At 37.6% G+C, this 13,158-nt stretch overlaps 1 long non-coding RNA gene and 1 pseudogene across 1 annotated transcript in view; one reads left to right on the top strand and one right to left on the bottom strand.

Annotated features, from left to right (window-relative positions):
- LOC138993213 (uncharacterized) overlaps window positions 1–13,158 on the bottom strand; it is a 95,423-nt gene that overhangs the window by 25,633 nt on the left and 56,632 nt on the right. The window contains exon 2 of the long non-coding RNA XR_011468247.1: window positions 9,945–10,168. This is a non-coding gene — a long non-coding RNA (uncharacterized lncRNA). The remainder of the gene's footprint in view (window positions 1–9,944; window positions 10,169–13,158) is intronic.
- On the top strand, window positions 10,344–11,071 carry LOC138993424 (large ribosomal subunit protein uL6 pseudogene; annotated as a pseudogene).

The raw sequence follows: 13,158 nt of genomic DNA, 5'->3' as shown, positions 1-13,158 counted from the left end.
AAGTTTCTTCTAGGATTAAAAATGTCATTATCTTGCTTTGGAATAGCTTATCTTACCTTTTGCTAAAATATTCTAATATGAAAGTAAGTCAGAAGGAATACATCAAGTCTCTGAAACCTGATCTGTTAACCATCTTTGGGGTATTAGATAGTTTTTATTGTTATAACGCTGTGTTTAACAACTCCCCAAATTTGCTCCAGTCTCAGAAGATTCTCCCTGTTGTTCCAAAAGTACTGCCAGTGGCTCTCAAAGCTACGTTTCCTCACTAATATATCACATTTGTCTCATTTCTTAACCTTTGATTTAAGTCTTGGACTGCATTCTAGTTGCACTACATTAGAAACAGTCATAATTAGCTAATACTAATTAGTTTAGGCTTGAGCCACATGTGTCAGTCACAGAGATATTTTCCTGAAGCACATGAGCTGCTAGCAGGGGTGATGGGTGGTTACCTGAAATACAATTTGGGGGTAGAACCAAAAGAAGGTGAGAAAAGGCTGCCAGAGTCAGCAGATGTCCAACACAAAACATTATGCTTACATTTTGATTTCTTATTTCAGTTGAAGCTTGTTGTTTACTCTACTTTGGTCTTAGGAAGAAGGATCAGGCAACAACCATGATCTGAATTCTCTATTAGTAGACACCATTTCAAAGACTGAACTGAGAAAACATCATAATAAAGAAGGAAAGGGGAAGAAGCGATACTTAGTAAGAGGTAATGTTTTCCTTCTACCACTTGATCTAGTGGTAAAAAGCAGCTACTTAAGTTTAAACTTTTTCCTTCCCTGAAAAGAATAGAAGATATTCCAAATTCCAAAGCATTTGCTGGTGCATCATTATTCCAGTTCTAGTGAAAAAAACAACAACCCCACACACAATAAGAAGTTGGTGATGATAGTGGGGGAAGAGTTACCCAGAAATTTTTTTCTTGATTAATATATATATGTATATATATGAAGGATACATGTTAAATAATATAGAAATTCTGAAAAAAATCCAGTACATTGAAATGTGTAATGCATAAGTACTTAAGGATGGTTAAGAAACAATTTTAACAATGCTGAGGATAAGATTATTACTTCCTGCTCATTCCTATAGAGTGTCTTAGATTCAATGTTTATTCAATGGGCTGCTATGATTTATCAATAAAGAATTTCTATGTAGAATTCATTGTACTTATAAAGCTCCTACATCAACCCTTAAAAATATATATATACATATATACACATATTTGCCATGTGGTTTTGACTGCTCTGAAGATTGAGGGTATTCATAACTCTATTCGAAGCCATTCCTCTGAGGATGGCTCACAACTGTCTGCTTGCTTATATTCTAGAGATAATGAAATAATATATGAGATACGATTGAAATAGTCCTGGGTACATGGAAAGTGTGCAATGAACTGCAGGACTAGTTATTTTTCTTATTGCTGCTATCATTCTGCCCCATATCATTACAATCATTTTCTATAAGAGCAAACTCTACATGCAAGTTTCTGCTCTCAGGATTTGGTGGCAGGAAAGTCCACCAACAGCCTTGTCTGACCTCAAAGGGTGAAGGAAGCAGCTGGCTTCTAATATCTTTGCTTTGACAGCCCCTCAGAGCCGCCAGAGCCTCACATCCAGTGGGGCTGTTGGTAGCTTCTGGAGAAAGAACACTTGAACATCTTCAGTGTGCCAACTTTTTTTCAGGGAATAGTATCCATGTGTCTCAAAGTGAAAATTAAATCCAAACTTCCTGCATCATCGAACACTTGCTACTCCTCTTTGAAAACTTGGTAAATCTGGTGCTCATGAAAACATGGGTTAGTGAGGCTCAGTGGGAAAGGCCAAGTGACACATGTCTCCTTTCACTTTGGCTCTTCATTTTCATGGTCCCAATAATTCCCCAACAGAAGAAAACAAAATGTAGAAATGATATAGAAAAAAAGGATATAGAAAACAAAAAAGATATAAAAATGATGCTAAGAAAGGACAGAGTCACCCCACAGTTAATAAGGGAAGAAATGCTAGCTTAATGCACTGCAACTTGTACTGATGATTAAATTCTGACCATTGAGTGATAATTTAGAGGTTTGCAATTACTACATTTTTTACACTATGATTAGGATAAAAGCTTTGTCAGATGTTCTAATTGCATAACATGAAGAGCAGAGACAATGTCACAAAATACTTAGTATTATTTTGATTTAAAAAATTTTAAAATACCTATAGAGAATTTTTTGAAGATTATGATCAAATTATAGAGTGGAAAAAAGAAAAAGTAGTAATGGATATTTTGATACTTATTTATAGAAATGCAAATCAAAGTGAGATTTTAAAAAATGTTTCATATTAAACCAAGTGGAATAGGAGAGGATATGGACATAAAAAGTCAAATATTTTTAAGGGAGAGCCATTAGGATTTCTAGATGAATTGCATGTGGCATTTGAAAGAATAAAGAGGAGTCAAGGATAACTGATGTTTTTAGTTTGAACAGCCTGAAAGATGAATTTACTATGAACTGAAATGGGGAAAACCATGAACAGAGCAGGTATGAGGTCGGAGTATAGAGAAGGAGTTTTCTTGGGGGCAAGATAAGTTTGAAGTTTGATTCTATTCTCTTAAGTAGTTTAATTATTTTCCTGCAAATTTATTTGATTATCTCTTGGTTTCCAGGATATAGTATTCCTCAACTCAATCTATATTTTGCTCTTAACTAATAATTTTCACAATTTTCAATAGTACAATTTTTTTGAGATTACTTTGAAAAATAAAAATGTAAGTATCAATATAATGTGCAATAACCAACGAATTATTGGTATCATTATATATTGAGTACTATGCTAAGTGCTTTGAAAATGTTATCTAATCCCCACAACACTAGAGATGGTACTATTATTTCCTCTTCTTTTCTGGGTGTGAAACATCGAGGATTTAAAAGGGCCTGGGAACACACTATTAGTACTTAGCACAGCTAGTTAGGTCAGTTTAATTCTTTTTTCCCTCCCTCTTCACCATGGGCTTTATTTGTTTGGATGCCAGCCTTCAGTATAAACCCAGAGGGGCAGGTCAGGGGCCCCAGCAACTGAGACCCTGGAGGCAGAGACTGTGGCCACCTGAATATATCACCCCATAAACACATCAAATCATCATACAAAAGTGTGTGTTTTCTTGGATGTTTGGGGAAAATAATAGTAATAAAATGAATAAAATAATAATTTAAAGAAAAAGCAGTGTAAAATATTTCTTAAAACAAACTGGGTATCGGTGACAACACTGCCGGGAAGCTGGCGTCCTCCCTACACAGACAGCCACACGGGCGAACTGGCCCTCCAGGCTGCGCACTGCCCCAGAGGAGCCCGGGCACATCCCTCTCAACTCGCGCTAAGGCAGGTGCTTAGTGGGAGGACAGAGGGGTAGTGCCCCAGGGCGCTTCTCCAGCACGGACTTTAGAGGGAGAAGCAAGCCTCTCCCACCCTCAGGCTAAAGGCGTGCCCAGCAAGGAGATAGCTATACGGCTTCAGTTGTGCGCAGCCTTCAGCAGTAGCTGGGTCTGCTCCATGTTCCGAAGATTCTGGAGCACTTCCCCAGGGCGCTTCCCCATCTCAGGTACAGATCATCCAGCAGCAGGTGTCTGTGGTGAGGGCCTCAGCCGTGGTCATGTACATGATGGTGTTGTCACCACATGATGGGGTTGTCGCCCACAGGTCATTTCTCCCGTGAGAGCACGAGGTGGTCCAGGCCCCGAGTTTTTGCAGCTCCTCGGGGATCTTTGTGCCTGAAGCCTGTTCTTGTGGGCATTTCTGTAAGCGAGAGCCTCCCCCACGCTCTGGAGCAGGATCGCAGCCTGAAACTTCTCCATCGCAGAGGTGGCTCCTCTGCCCGCACAGCGTTGTGCACACTCAGCCCTCAGGCCACCTCGGTTCTGGTCTTGTGTCTCTGTTGAGAGATTCCTCAATGGCCAGAACCAGTTTAATTCTAAAGGCCATACTTAACGGCATAAAGATATATATTTTATGAATATTTCCTTTGCATTTTCATGCATATATTCATGAACATTTGTCATTTTCCTTTATCTTTTATGAGCACATTTTTATTCAATTTTATACAAAATAGAAGCAAATATTCCAATTAATCAATCATAACCAATATTTAACATGATTTATTATGACTGGTTCCAATTTAAGAATTGATATGGCATCAGGGCAACTATATTGAATGAATTGTTACCAGAATGAATAGTCATAAAAATAAATGCTTAAAATATTGCTGAGTAAGCTGGAAGATATGTCAACAATATATACTAGATAACTTAATTTTTGAAAATCAGGTAAATCAGTAAATTTTTTTAAAAACCTGAATGTGTGGGCCATTCCAAAAAATGGGTTTAATTGATTACAGACTTTTTGTCAGTTTTGCTTGGATTCTACTATAAAATACAATTTTCACGATGGGAAACCTAGTGAACAGGTACTGGTCTAAATATTAAAATATTAATGTGGGCACATTAATTCAGCAGGAAACTTTTTAGTGATGAAGAACAACTGCCTGAATGAAAGAAAGAAGATTAATCAATTACCAAGTAGGCTTGAAGAAAATGCCATCAGTGGATTTTCCACAGAAAAGGTCAGGCTCCTCTGAGCTGTCCTGCACACAAAACAAGACCAGAGAGGAATCTTGTGGTGCCAAGAGAAAATCTGGATTAATCATTAGTGGCAGGTCCTTGAACAAGTGTGGTTTCCTGCTGGGGATGTGGTGCTCCTGTGTTAAGTTCTGACTTCTAGAAGCAGGGCCAGAGACCACCAACCCTACACCATCAGGTCCTATGGAAGATCCCATGTCCCACTTCTCTAGCATCTTCTCCAGAGAAAAGTTTGTTAAAAGGAGCATCACCAGTGGTGCTGGAGGTGAAACGAAGTAACAAAAGGGCTGATGGATCCTTATGGGGAAATAAAATCTCACTGCTTTGCCCTGGTGATAGTGAGGGTTACAAACAGATTTTTAAAACAGAATCTTACTTTAGAAAGTTTTCTAAACTTTTAGTGAGAGAGAAAAAGAGAGAGAAAGATATCAATGTGAGGGAGAAACATCAGTTGGTTGCCTCCAACACATGCCCTGAACGGGGATCAAATCTGAAACCTGGGTAACCAAACCCACCACCTGTTGGTGTATAGAACGATGCTCCAACCAACTGGGCCACACCGGCCGGGGCAAACGTTTTCATAAGTTTAAAATACAAGTTACAGGAATTGCTTTTTTCCTATTTCCCAGAGTGTCTCTGATAAGCAGTATCCAATTAACAGAAATAGGGGAACGCTACCCCAAAGAGAAATACAAAGGAGTGAAGATAATTACCAATATTCAAGGTGGCCAGGCAAATGAGTGGAGGCTGACAGGCTTGACTTGTCTTGTGTTTTCATCTTTGACTCAATAGCTGTCTCTGTGACTATATGGCAGAAATGGTAAGACCAGGCAGGCATCCCGGCTCTTGGAGCATTTCCATTCTTGTTATCACCTCTTTCATGAATAAAACCTTTCACCAAAATTGACTATTGTATTCTGCCCTTGGTAGCTTGTTGCCTGCTGTTCCCATTCTGACTGGATAAGCCCGGCCAGAGAACCTCCAAGGCGAGCCAAGAAAGGGTACCTCTCCCTCTCATACTCCCAACTTGTCAGTGGGGGGTGACATTATCCTGATATACATTTTGAAAGATTATTTGTTGAAAGTGAAAAAAAAGGTATTTTCACTCATTCTTATGTATTCATAATCAGAGAATTAGCGATATCTCTCTAAATTAGACCATTCATTCTCTGGCTCCAGTTAACATTAATCAGAAAATCTAGTTTACCTCATAGGTCCATGTGCCTGACTCACACAAGACCTGATATAATTATGCACACGTCATGACTTATTTTTAGATGAGCTGATTCAATCCAGCAATCAGACTGTCCACTCCTCCTCAATTTAGTAACATTTGAAGTCAACCTTATGCTTTCTTTTCTATCATCAACGGACAGCTTCCTTCCTTCCTTCATTTCTTATTGACATTTGCTGCTCTTCTGGTCAGCTCTTACTTGGTATTCTGACACCTTTCTTTGCTACCAGCTGTTTTCACACTTACTTTTTCTTTTTTTGAAAGTTGAATGCCTTTGCAGGAGCTGTTTTTCCTTAATGGTGAATTTTTAGTTCTGAAACTTAACATATATTGAATTCTGGAAATAGTATGCTCCTTAAAATAATAGCAGGCCTATTTTTAAAACCAGGTTTACGGTGAAATTCTTAACAATAACCAACATTAGTGCTAACTAGCAGGTCAGTAAGTTCCTCTTTGCAAGTTAACATTCTTTTCTTTTATTGTCTCGTTGAATGTTAATTCGGTGTACCTTCACTTTATTCATTAAAAAAAAGCCTATTCATTTAATGCATAGAATGCTGATTTCCTTTTGGGTGTATTAGACTCTGGTTCACTTCCTCATTTCTAGTCTTTATAATTTTCTGCATAGATAAATGCCCATAATTTTTATTCTTTGTTTAAAAACAGGTCATGAGAGAAAAGTTGTGCCAATGCAACTATTCTTTAGATAGCTAGTGCCAGGAAAGCAACATTCGTAATATTGTCCTCACTGGCTTTCTTTTTGGAACTGTGGTGCCAGGGAAAATGATTTACTTCCAGCCTGGACTGAGACTTGAGCTTTGTAGAAAAGATTTATTGGGATCGACTTTGCATAAAGCCATAATCATTCCTGAAAATACATTTGTCACTATAAAACCTTATTTTCAGGTGCCTGACACTTTCCATAAAACTATGCTTCAAGTGGAAAAGTCATTTGGGTTTTCAGATCCTTTATTCTAGTATTTGTTGATCATTTAACGTCTATTATTTCTTGAACTTTCTGGACACACAAGGGTGGTGTTTCTGGGACCTATCCCTAGGTTTCCATGAGGCAGGGAATGCATGCATTTTAAACAAGTGCCTGAGAAGATTCTGCTAAGTAGATGACTTTGAGAAACACTCTTTGAAAAGGAGTATGAAGTCCTGCATATACATTTTGTTCCACCTTTTCATAAGTGTAACCTTAAATAATTATATGGCCTCTCTGTCCTATTTGTTTCGTATGTATATTCCTTATATATACTTTAATTGGGCAAGTATACATTCTGTTCATAAATTGTGACATTTAAAGAAAGTATTTTACAGGAAGTACATATAAGAAACAAATTATGCATCTTAGCTCTAGTCTTTTCTCTATTATTCATGACAACAATAACAAACAAAATTACATGTGTATGTGTACACATGCACTCTCAGCAGTCAACCTGGGTTGCAGCAGCCCTAGGAAAAGCGAATTGATCTCTTGATCAGAACAGGAAACTTATAATTCACTTGGAGGAAGCAGTAATCAAGATCAGGCCACCGCCCTGAAAATAGCCAAGGTCAGGGGACATAAACAAGAGCCAAGGTTTATAGCAAGATGGACAATCAAAGAGGCCCTGACTTGGGACACCAGTCTCAAAGAAGACTAAGGATCTGAAGACATTCCTCAAGTACCAATGACAGGCCCTCAGATTTGAACAAAGAGTTTAAAGTGCTTAATGCACTTAAGGTTGCCTGAAATAGCCAACTATTTACTTTACCATATTCGTTAACTTGCCAAGTGTGCACAAATTAATTAGTCCATCATTTACTCTTATCTTTGCCACAAATCAGAGGAGTTCAAAAGTCAACCTAAAAGCACTTGTGCATTTCAATTGATTCCAAATGGAGGGTCATTATAAGCAAATGCTATAATAATTTATAGCAAGCATCTTTTATAATGTGGATCTGTGAGCTCTAACTGGGGTCACTTATTTAAAATGTTTTCTGAATTTTATGTGATTATTGCATTCCACTTCCTCTTTAAAACTCTGAGAGAAACCTCCTTTTAGCCAGTTTTGGAGAAAATACTCTGTATCATGAAATCAGTCAAAAGAAAGAAACTACCAAGCAATAGTACATTTTATAATGTAGCTGTTATTTCCAGAATTATACATTTTGGTGTTAGCACAAGACACACAAAATTAACTTGTTTAATTTTAAATGAAAGAGGTTTTGCCTCAATCACTGTTTTATTAATACCCAACGAATATTTTGTATGGTGCTATGAGTAAAAATAAAAATCTGGTAAAGTTGTGCTTCTAATATCCAAGTCTTATTTAACCCAATGGATTTATTATTGAGATAGGTACAAATCCATTTATCACTTAATAATAGAAATTTTACATGGACATGAATATCTAGGTCCTCAAAAAATAGATTTGTTTAAATGTTTTAATACTGGGCTAACATTTATTTTGATTATTTAAAATAGATTATTAATTGTTAGAAAAGAAATATTCTAATACTAGAGATGAAAAGCTCATGGAAAATTTTAAATGTTTATTGACTGTAGAAACATAAAACATGAGCTTGTTCCTTTGAACAATCAATAATCAATGAAACAACCAATGTTTATTGATTGACTACCTTAGATTTAATAGGTATCTACGTACAAAGATAACTATTACAATGAACCCTTACAAAGGAGCCCCGGGGCTGCCACGATGCTCAGCTGCAGGGGCACAGTCACACTGTACACTGTGAGGATGGTGCCCCCTGGAACTATGTAGGGCACATCCAGCCAACGGGGTGGGATATAGCAGTCCTTCAATGGCCCCTATCCTCAGCTACCTTATAATCCATCCAAGTAAGGGGAGGAAGCAGGCAGGGTTGGAAACAGATTGAGATACATGAAACAACTGTAGCAAGAGAAAGATGAGAGAAAAAAAATTAAGGTGGCATATGCCAAAGATATGGAAATGCAGTTTCTTTCTTTTTCCTCATTAGGTGGTAATGAGCAGATTCTAAAATAACTTGGGTAGTTGAGCATACAGTGGAGGACACACTGTATAACAGAGTTGTCTGTCGGCACTGAGAAGCACGGAGATTAACAACTATAACTGAGGCTCTGATAAAAATAGAATGATCCTAGAAGAGACTATGACCATCAATCATTGATGAGATTGGGTTTTAGCCATCAGAGAGATTTCAGTTTCAATGTAAAATTACTGACTTGACAGGTTACATTTTATTTCTGTATTTTAATCACATTGTAAATTTATAATTTCATGGTAAAAGCACCTCTCTTAGATTTATATTTTTCCAAGAGTGCTGGATGTGTGTTTATGGGGGCAGAGGGGGTGCAGTTCTATGGATAAGGAATGGGTTCACAAAGTCCAATTCCATGGAAAACATTCCTTGGAAACTTATGAAAGAATGTGGTTACATGTTAAGTTGGTCTTGCAATTGAAGAGATTTACAGAGAGTTGAGTACTGTAGTTGTTTCACTCATCCTTTAGTCCTAAAAATCACTTCCCCCAGGAAACCTGTCCCGATCTCTAAGGTTACGTTAGGTGCCTCTCCTGTGGTTTCACAGCATCCTGTACTCAGCCTTATCAGTGCCCCCATTGCTCTTAGTTGCAATTGCCTCTTTACTGTTCTGTCTCATATGAGAAAAAAACAACCACAACAAGTACTCATTAAACATTTTGCTGAATAAAGCACTGCCCTGAAACCTTAATTCTCTCTACCTAGTGAGGTAGTTGTTATTATTACCACAATTTAAAATGAGGAGATAGAGGAATAAGGAGGTTAAGAAACCGTCCAATGTTAAAGAGCTGGTACATCACATAGTAAAAATTCAAATCCAGACAGTCTGACTACCAAGTGTCTTTTATACCAAATGCTGACATAATGCTGAGCACTTATCATCAAATATTCATTTAATGAATAATTGAATGATTTTAGATAACACACACATCATATATTTTTCAAACATTCTCCCTGCTCCCATCTTGGAAAGTGTCATAATTAGAAAGAAAGGAGCCCAATTGATTTCTCAGCTTTTCAAACTATCAAATTCATCACTTTTATTGGTCAACATACCTGTCTCATTGGTGGTGCTGCCTTGTAGAGACCAAAGAACTTCAGGAGCTCAATGCTATGTACTACTATCAGATTCCTTCTGTGAATGATTCCATGAACTCTGGTAGAGCAGCCTTATCCACAGACAAAATCTTCTAACAAGGCACAAATTCACTAGCATCACATGCAATCTTCCATTCAATACTTTTCAGGCCTACAGATTATCCTTCTTTCTCTGTGCAGACCTAAGAAAGATAAGAGAGAAAGAACTGTTGAGTTAAAAAAAAAAAGAGCTACTGAGTTTTATTTCAAAAAATTATCAGTTATCAAATAAAAGATTTTGTTCTCAATCCACATTTGATGTTTACTTTCTGGAGGATCTTAAATTACTAGCCCCAATTTTTCTCCTAAGTTGTCAATATGATTGCTAGGCCTAATTTTAGTTCCAATTTTCTAGAAGAGTCCTGGAAAAATACTGTTAATTTTATCAGAAACACATTCTCTCAGCTCTCTTTGCCACATCTACTGCGAGGAGGAAGACCATTTTCAGCGATCAGACTGTTGACATTCCAGAAAATGTGGGCATCACTCTGAAGGGACGCACAGTTATTGTGAAGAGCCCCAGAGGCGTCCTGCGGAGGTTACTTCAACCACATCAATGTAGAACTCAGTCTCCTTGGAAAGAAAAAGAAGAGGCTCTGGGTTGACAAATGGTGTCAAAATGGAAAGGCACTGGCTACAGTTTGCACTGTGTGCAGTCATGTACAGAACGTGATTAAGGGTGCTATACTGGGCTTCCGATACAAGTTGAGGTCTGTGTACGCTTACTTCCCCGTCAACATCGTTATTCAGGAGAATGGTCCTCTTGTTGAAATCAGAACCATCTTAGGCAAAAAACACATCCACAGAGTTCGGGTAAGGTCAGGTATTGCTTGTTCAATATCTCAAGACAAGAAAGATGAGTTAATTCTTAAAGGAAACTACATTGAACTGTATGAAAGTCGGCTGCTTTGATTCAGCAAGTCACAATAGTTAAAAACAAGGCTATCGGAAATTTTGGAGGTGGTATCTATGTTTCTGAAAAAGAAAAGTTCAGTGGTACAGCTACAAACAGCAAGGTGCTGCTGACTCCTCAGAGTTACTTGTGATGTTTTAAAGATGCAATAAAAGCCATGTATTGCTTTTGGGAAAAGAACAACAAATTACCTCAAAAACTAGTGTGCAAACTTTCTGATATTAAACAACCACAAACACACGCATACACAATAACTCACAAAGATATAGAGGGGTTTTTTTTGGTGTTTTTCTGGTTCTCTAGCATTTAATAAAACTCACACGCACAAATGCTGCTAGTTCAATAAGATACATATTATGAAGCAAAATACATATCAAAAAACATATAAAAAGTGAATGAATTTAACCATCATTTCATTCCTTAATTTACCTTTTTATCCATCTAACAAATGTTTATTTTAGTATCATGGAGAATTTAAAAGCCCAAGGTCTAGAACCAGACTCCCTGGGTGTGAGTTCTGGGTATTCCAGTTATAGGTTGTGGGATCTTGGGCATGTCATAGTTTCCTCATTGCTCCAGTGGGGATAGTAATGGTACCTTTCTTACAGGATGGTTGTAAGGAATTAACTAAGTAACACATGTAAAATGTTGAGAGTAGCACCTGACACATGTAAATGTCACATTTGTGTTTTTGTTATTATTATAGTCTCTATGTTTGATCAATTTAAGTCTTCTTCTAGAGGCAGGCACTAATTCTTTTGATAAATATATTCACCCTTAAAGTTCTCCTAAAATTAGTTTTAGCTCTCACATTATGGAGAGTACACCTTACTGTAGGCAATTCCTTGTTCCTAAGAAAAATCTTGAAATGGAAGGTGAATATTATTAAAATACTGATTTATTGAGACAATTCTCCCTAGAGAAGAAACCACATTCTGCAGCCTAGTGACATAACACAGAAAAGATTTATCTTTCTGGGTAAAATTAGAAAAAAAAAAAAAAACAGAATAAAAAACTACAGAAAAAAGACTGGTGTTCTTACGCTATTTAATTCTGCTGACATTGATAGCTTTGCCCTTGATATGGTGGGAAAGGCTGGTGTGCGGTGATATGTGACATAGATGAATAGTTGCTTCCCACCTCTGACTCTAAAAGAAGATAAGGAATGCAATTATTGTACCCTCTTTGGGCTTTTGTTCTCTCTTGTTCCTTTTTCTAGTCTATCTTTTTCTTTGTTATTCTATCTACCTTTCCCCCATTTTCAATGCTCATTTCATTAAGATGACCAGGGTGACAATCTATTCTTTCATCTTTTCTTTTTCTGAGACTCTTCATTCTTCTGTGATCCTTATTTCACCACTACAGTGGGACCTTGACTTACGAGTGTCCCGAACAACGAGTTTTTCAAGATACGAGCCGTCTCTCAGCCGATTTTTTGCTTTGAGTTGCGAGCTAAAATTCGGGTTACGAGCCAGTTTCAGATACCCCACTGCTAGCTGGCGCAGTGAACGTCACAGTGAAGGCCACAACATCAGCCCAGCATTCAATTCATAGTATGTAATGGTGAAAATTGATTTGACATATGAGTAATTTCAGTTACAAGCTTGGTCACGGAACGAATTAAACTTGTAAGTCAAGGCCCCACTGTATAACTCTTTCACATAAAATTAATCTGTCTGATAGGCACCATTAATCAATTTCATACTGTTCTAAGTGCTGAGGAGACATTAGTGAACAAAATAAACACAATTGCTTGCCTTGATGATGTGAGTGAGGGGAAAAGCAGTTGCAGGTGAGCTTTGAAAGGCAATGCGGGAACAGATAGGAACCTTGTAGGAGAGATAAGGGACTTTTACTCTGAGCAAGATTGTTGGCTGTTGGGAGGCGCTGAGCAGAGTGACATGATCTTGTTTAAAGGGAATCAATCCAGGACAAGGACAGAAACTAGGAGACCAGTTTAGTGAAATCGTCCAAGCAGATTAAAAATCAGAAAGAATAATTTTCAGTATCTTTCTCCTAGATGACTATTTCATACTTTATCCTCTATACTGAAAGTTCTAGCACCACTCCTTCTTTCATACTTTAAGCTGATCCTTCTTCCTATTGCATTGAGAAACCATCAACTCTACACCCTTTCACCACAACTTCCATTTCTCAACCTGCATCCATGCCCATTTATTCTACCTTCCCTTTGACCACAATTGATGAACTGTTCACACT

Source organism: Myotis yumanensis, unplaced genomic scaffold, assembly GCF_028538775.1.
Source record: "Myotis yumanensis isolate MYYU_CA2020_CCGP unplaced genomic scaffold, mMyoYum1.0.hap1 SCAF_15, whole genome shotgun sequence".
Classification (NCBI taxonomy): Eukaryota; Metazoa; Chordata; class Mammalia; order Chiroptera; family Vespertilionidae; genus Myotis; species Myotis yumanensis.
The sequence above is the reverse complement of the archived record's forward strand: the minus strand, read 5'-3'. Positions and strand labels throughout refer to the sequence as shown.